Genomic DNA, 5,665 nt, shown 5'->3' with positions numbered 1-5,665 from the left:
TGCATTTTCGACTGACGATATTTTCAACTTATGAAGGGTTTATTGAGAGGTAACTCTATTGTAAGTAAAGACAGACCTGTACTTGGAGCCCCAAGTCGCCATGTAAGAATCTAACTCTTTTGAAGTCTGGCAGGCAGTGAGGATTGTTCTTGTCGGGTGCAGTATCAGAGCGGTGGGAATAATTTTTTCAGTTCATTAAAAATTTAACGAGTGGTGTTTCAAAATACTAGACTGAACTCAAACTGGAATTCCCTCCCTCATCAACAGAAGATGGAAAAAAAAAATGCAGATCAGAAGTGATAAAATACTCCTGGAATGAAGAAGTGAATAGGATATGACAACCATAAGCTGAAGTGCTTTTGAGTTTGTGCCCAAAACATATGTAGCATTATGTCTCAGGAGAGGTATATGCAGTCAAGAATCACCACCAACCAATAAACATCAGTCAAGCACTTGTTATGTGCTAAGACTTTGTCACAATTATCTGTGTGCTTTTACAGTTAATGCTTATTTTAGAGTCACTTACATGTTTGCATTTTCTTTGTTCACCCATTTCTTCCTTTTGAGTTTAATTTCCTTCTTCCTGATGTATATAGTTTCATGGTGCTTTCACCAAAAGTTTGTGAGTAGAAAATCCTGGTGAAATTAAGAAATTTCATTCTCCGTCTTAAATGTTAATATCACTGGATATAGAACACTGAAGGTGACAGTTACTTTTCCTCAGCACATGGAAGGAAGATACTTGGAATGTTCTATTACTTTCTGGCATCTGTGGTGTCTGCTGAGAAGTTGAGTTAAGCCTAATTGTTCCTTTGTGGGTAAAGTGTCTGTTCTCTCTAGCTGTTTTAAGATTTTATCTTGATGTTTTGCAGTTTTAATATGGTATGTCTAGGCCTGGAATTATTTTTGTATATTCTGTTTGAGGATTGGAGTGCTGCTTCTTCATGAAGATTCATATTATTCATCGTTTTTGAGAATTTCTGGCTGTTATATCTTTTAATATTATCTTTTCTCCCATTATTTGTTCTTTTCTATTATAAATTTGTGGATTTTTTTCATTTTCTTTTCTTTTTCACATAATTATCTTTTATACTTTCCATTGCTTTATCTCTTTGTACAATATTATGGGTGACCTCCTCATAGCTATTTTCTAAGTCAGTAATTTTCTTTTCAGCTCCATCTAAATTATGATTTTACTCATCCAGTAAATTTTAATTTTGATGACTATTTTTTCATTTATACAAATTTTGTTTGGTTCTTTAAACAACTGCCTGGTATTTCATTATGGTTTCTGGTTTCTTCTCTTTTTCTCTTTTATTATTTTAAACATACTTATTTTACAGTCTTTCAGAATGTTCATCTATGAGAAGCTCTTGGGGTGCTATTTATCCTGTTTTTTTGTGTCTGAAAAGTTGCTCATGGTAAGCTTTTCTTTGTATTGTCTGCCATTTTCATTAGTGATTTCTTTATCAGTGAGAATCCTATACTGACTGCCTGAGTTGTAGGAATGACCTCAAAAAGAGGTTTCATTTTGGTTTTGCCAGGTACCCTGGAGGCATCAGCAGCTTGGAATCTATTTTTAATTTATTTGTTAATTTTTTTACTTGGGATTGCTATACAATGTGGGTGGTAGAAGTCCACCTCTAAACCATCACTTGGTGAAAGGATGGTGTTTTGATTTCTTATGGGCGATCAGGAAGATACAAGTTTTATTGCTATGTCTCTGGGCTGGTGGGGAAGTTTTTCTAAGCTTCTTTATACTAAGGGTGCAGCTCTTCACAAGTCCTGACTTTCTGTAGGACTCTCATTCCTAATTTAACTTGAGTGATCCCAAAGCTCTGTCTCTTGTGTCCATAAGAAGGTTCAAACTGCAGCACCCTGCCTTTAAGGAGATTTTGCAGTCTGCAAGCCCTCTGCCCCTTGCCTGGACCACCAGGGAATTACCTGGTATACATATTATTGAAAGTAAAAATGTTAGTTGCTCAGTCGTGTCCAACTCTTTGCAACCCCATGACTATACCCTGCCAGGCTCCTCTGTCCATGGAATTCTCCAGGCAGGAATAGTGGAGTGGGTAGCCATTCCCTTTTCCAGGGAATCTTCCCAACCCAGGGATTGAATCCCAGTCTCCTGCATTGCAGGTGGATTCTTTACCGTCTGAGCTAGCAGGAAAGCCCATACATATGATTAACTAGAGTTAAATATTTATTTATGGTTCTTCCCCCCATGTACAAATGAGCTAATATTAACTCTACCACATATGGGTCTTGACTGATGTATCCACCTGTATAATATGAAGATATAGAGTATCATCATCTCTGCAGGAAAGTTCCCTCCTGTCCACTCCCAGTCAGTCCCTGCCCCCACCCAGAGGCAACAATTTTGTTGTTTCCTTCATGGACTGGTTTTGCCTGGTCTAGAAATTCTTACCAGGTTTATTTTTTCGGGTAATTATTCTTTCATTCAGGAAAAGAATCTTGAGATTCACTCATATTTTGTGGGTATGTGTACCGTATTTTGTTCATTTTTATTGCTGAGTAGTATTTCATTGTTTGACTATAACACAGTTACTTTATCCATTCTCCTATTGTTAGACACCTGAGCTGCATACAGTTTTTAGATACCATAATAAAGCTGATGAGTTTGTTGTTGTTTACCCGCTCAGTTGTGTCTGACTCTTGTGACCCCATGGACTGTAGCCCTCCAGGCTCCTCTGTCTGGGGTTTTCCAGACAACAATACTGAAGTGGGTTGCCATTTCCTTCTCCAGGGGATCTTCCTTATCCAGGGATCGAACTTGCATTTCCTGCTTGGCAGATGGATTCTTTACCACTAAGCCACCTGGTAAGCCCTAATAAAACTAATATGAACATTTAAAAATGATTATATGTATTTATTTACTTATTATTTTTGAAGTATAGCTGATACACACTATTATATAAGTTACAGGTGTGCAATAGAGTGATTCACAATTTTTAAAGTTTGTACTCCACTCACATGCTATGCTTACTCACTCAGTCATGTCTGACTTTTTGCAACCCTCAGGACTGTAGCCCACCAGGCTCCTCAGTCCATGGGATTTCCCAGGCAAGAATATTGGAGTGGGTTTCTATTTCCTTCTCCAGGGGATCTTCCTGACCCAGGGATTGAACTTGACGTTTTCTGCATCAGCTGCTGCTGCTGCTGCTAAGTCACTTCTGTCGTGTCCAACTCTGTGCGACCCCATGGACGGCAGCCTACCAGGCTCCTCCGTCCATGGGATTTTCCAGGCAAGAGTACTGGAGTGGGTTGCCATTGCCTTCTCTGTCTGTATCAGCAGGTGGATTCTTTACCAACTGAGCCACCTGGGAAGCCCGTGTACTCCACTTACAGTTATTGTATAAAACACTGGTTATATGCTGTGTGTTATGTAATATATCCTTGTAGCTTATTTTATATATAATAGTTTTTATCTCTGAATCCCCTACCCTTATATTACTCCTGCTAGGAACATTTTACAAATATTATTTTATGACATGAGAGTGAGGCAAATAGTATAGCAGCCAGATTGAAGTTAGTTGAGGGAGATGAAGAAGTGCAGAGAATGAGCACAGAAAATTTTCTTTGTCTTGGTCACACTGTGTGGCTTGCAGGATCTTAGTTAGTAACTAGGGATTGAACCCGGGCCATGGCAGTGAAAGCACCAAGTCCTGGATCACCAGGGCATTCCCCAGATAATTTTCTTAAGATTAATAGATAAAAGTGGGGAGAGAAAGAGCAGTAACTAGGGGGATGTTCATGGGCGAGGGATGGTGTGTGTGTATATGTATATGTATACACACGCCATACACACACACACACACACACACACACACACACAATAGCTTTTAGTGAGAACTGGGGTTAAATTCTATATCTGTATCTTGGCAAGTTACCTAACCTCTCCAAACTGAAGTTCTCCCTTCTGAAAAATGGGTGTAATAATACCACCTCTTGGGGCTGTTGAAAGGATATGGAAAGTGCTGGGTAAATAGCTGGTGCTTGAGGCCTGGCAGGGCTTCCCAGGTGGCGTTAGTGGTAAAGAACCTGCCTGCCAATTCAGGAGACGTAAGAGATGCAGGTTCGATCCCTGGGTCAGGAAGATCCCCTGGAGGAGGAGGGCATGGCAACCCACTCCAGTATTCTTGCTTGGAGAATCCTGTGGACAGAGGAGCCTGGCAGGTTACAGTCCATAGGGTCGCAAAGAGTTGGACTTGACTGAAGCAACTTAGCATGCATACATGAGCCCTGGAAACTATTAGGTTGGTGTAAAAGTAATCACAGTTTTTGCATTGTTGAAATTTGCCATTCAGTATTGGAATACATTCTAAAATGTGGTTATGTTATACATCATTTTAATGTGTATTTCTTGCTTTATGTTTTTTTTGGCTAATGATTTATTACTTGCTGTTTATTTTATATTTATTTTGGATTATGGAATTTGTGTTAGAAAGCAAATTTGAGCGATTTTCTTATTTGAGTTCAAAATGGGTTGTAAATCAGTAAAGAAAACTAGCAACTTCAACAACGCATTTGGCCCAGGAATTGCTAACAAAGGAATAGTACAGTGGTGGGTCAAGAAATTTGCAAAGGAGATGAGAGCACTGAAGATGAGGAGCGGAGTGGCCAGCTATCGGAAGTTGACAGTGACAATTGAGAGCCATCATCGAAGCTGATCCTCTTACAACTACATAAGTTGCTGAAGAACTCAGCATTGACCATTCTATGGCCATTCGGCATTTGAAGCAAATGGAAAGGTGAAAAAGCTTGGTAAGTGAGTGCCTCATGAGCTGACTGGAAAAAAAAATTGTTTTGAAGTGTTGTCTTCTCTTATTCTATGCAACAACAGTGAACCACTTCTCAATCGGATTGTGACGTGCAATGAAAAGTGATTTTATATGACCACTGGCGAAGACCAACTCAGTGATTGCACTGAGAAGCTCCAAAGCATTTCCTAAAGCCAAACTTGCACCAGAAAAATGTCATAACCACTGTTTGGTGGTCTGCTGCCCATCTGATCCACTACAGCTTTCTGAATCCTGGAGAAAGCATTACATCTGAGAAGTATGCTCAGCAAATCGATGAGCTGCTCCGAAAACTGCAATGCCTGCAGCCAGTATTGATCAACAGAAAGGGCCCAGTTCTTCTCTACAACAATGTCCGACCATATCACACAATCAACATTTCAGAAGTTGAATGAATTGGGCTGGATGTTTTGCCTCATCTGCCTGACCTCTTACCAACCGACACCACTTTTTCAAACATCTTGACAACTTTTTGCAGGGAAAACACTTCCATAACCAGCAGGAGGCAGAAAATGCTTTCCAAGAGTTTTTCAAATTCTGAAGCACAGATTTTTATGCTACAAGAATAAACAAACATTTCTTATTCATAAAAAGTGTGTTAGTTGTAATGGCTCCTATTTTAATAAATAAAGATGTGTTTGTGCCTACTTACAATGATTTAAAATTCACAGTTCAAAACCGTAATTAAGGTTGCACCAACCTAATATCATAGTACATCTCTGATGCAAAGCCAGGAACACACTTGTTCACAGGCAGCTTGTGCTCCTTGTGGCCAATGACAGCTGGCCTCAGTGTCTGGGGTCAAGCTGGGCTGAAGATTGGGGCTCAGTGTCCCCCTGCCTCAG

At 39.8% G+C, this 5,665-nt stretch overlaps 1 long non-coding RNA gene across 1 annotated transcript; it reads left to right on the top strand.

Moving 5' to 3' along the window:
• Positions 1 to 1,370: 1,370 nt before the first annotated feature.
• Positions 1,371 to 5,439, top strand: LOC129645003 (uncharacterized). Its single transcript, XR_008711111.1, has 3 exons — positions 1,371 to 1,421; positions 2,768 to 2,841; positions 4,865 to 5,439. It is a non-coding gene; the product is annotated as an uncharacterized LOC129645003 (long non-coding RNA).
• Positions 5,440 to 5,665: the final 226 nt, after the last annotated feature.

Source organism: Bubalus kerabau, chromosome 2, assembly GCF_029407905.1.
Source record: "Bubalus kerabau isolate K-KA32 ecotype Philippines breed swamp buffalo chromosome 2, PCC_UOA_SB_1v2, whole genome shotgun sequence".
Lineage (NCBI taxonomy): Eukaryota > Metazoa > Chordata > Mammalia > Artiodactyla > Bovidae > Bubalus > Bubalus kerabau.
Note: the sequence above shows the minus strand (reverse complement) of the source record. Positions and strands in the feature narration are given on the sequence as shown.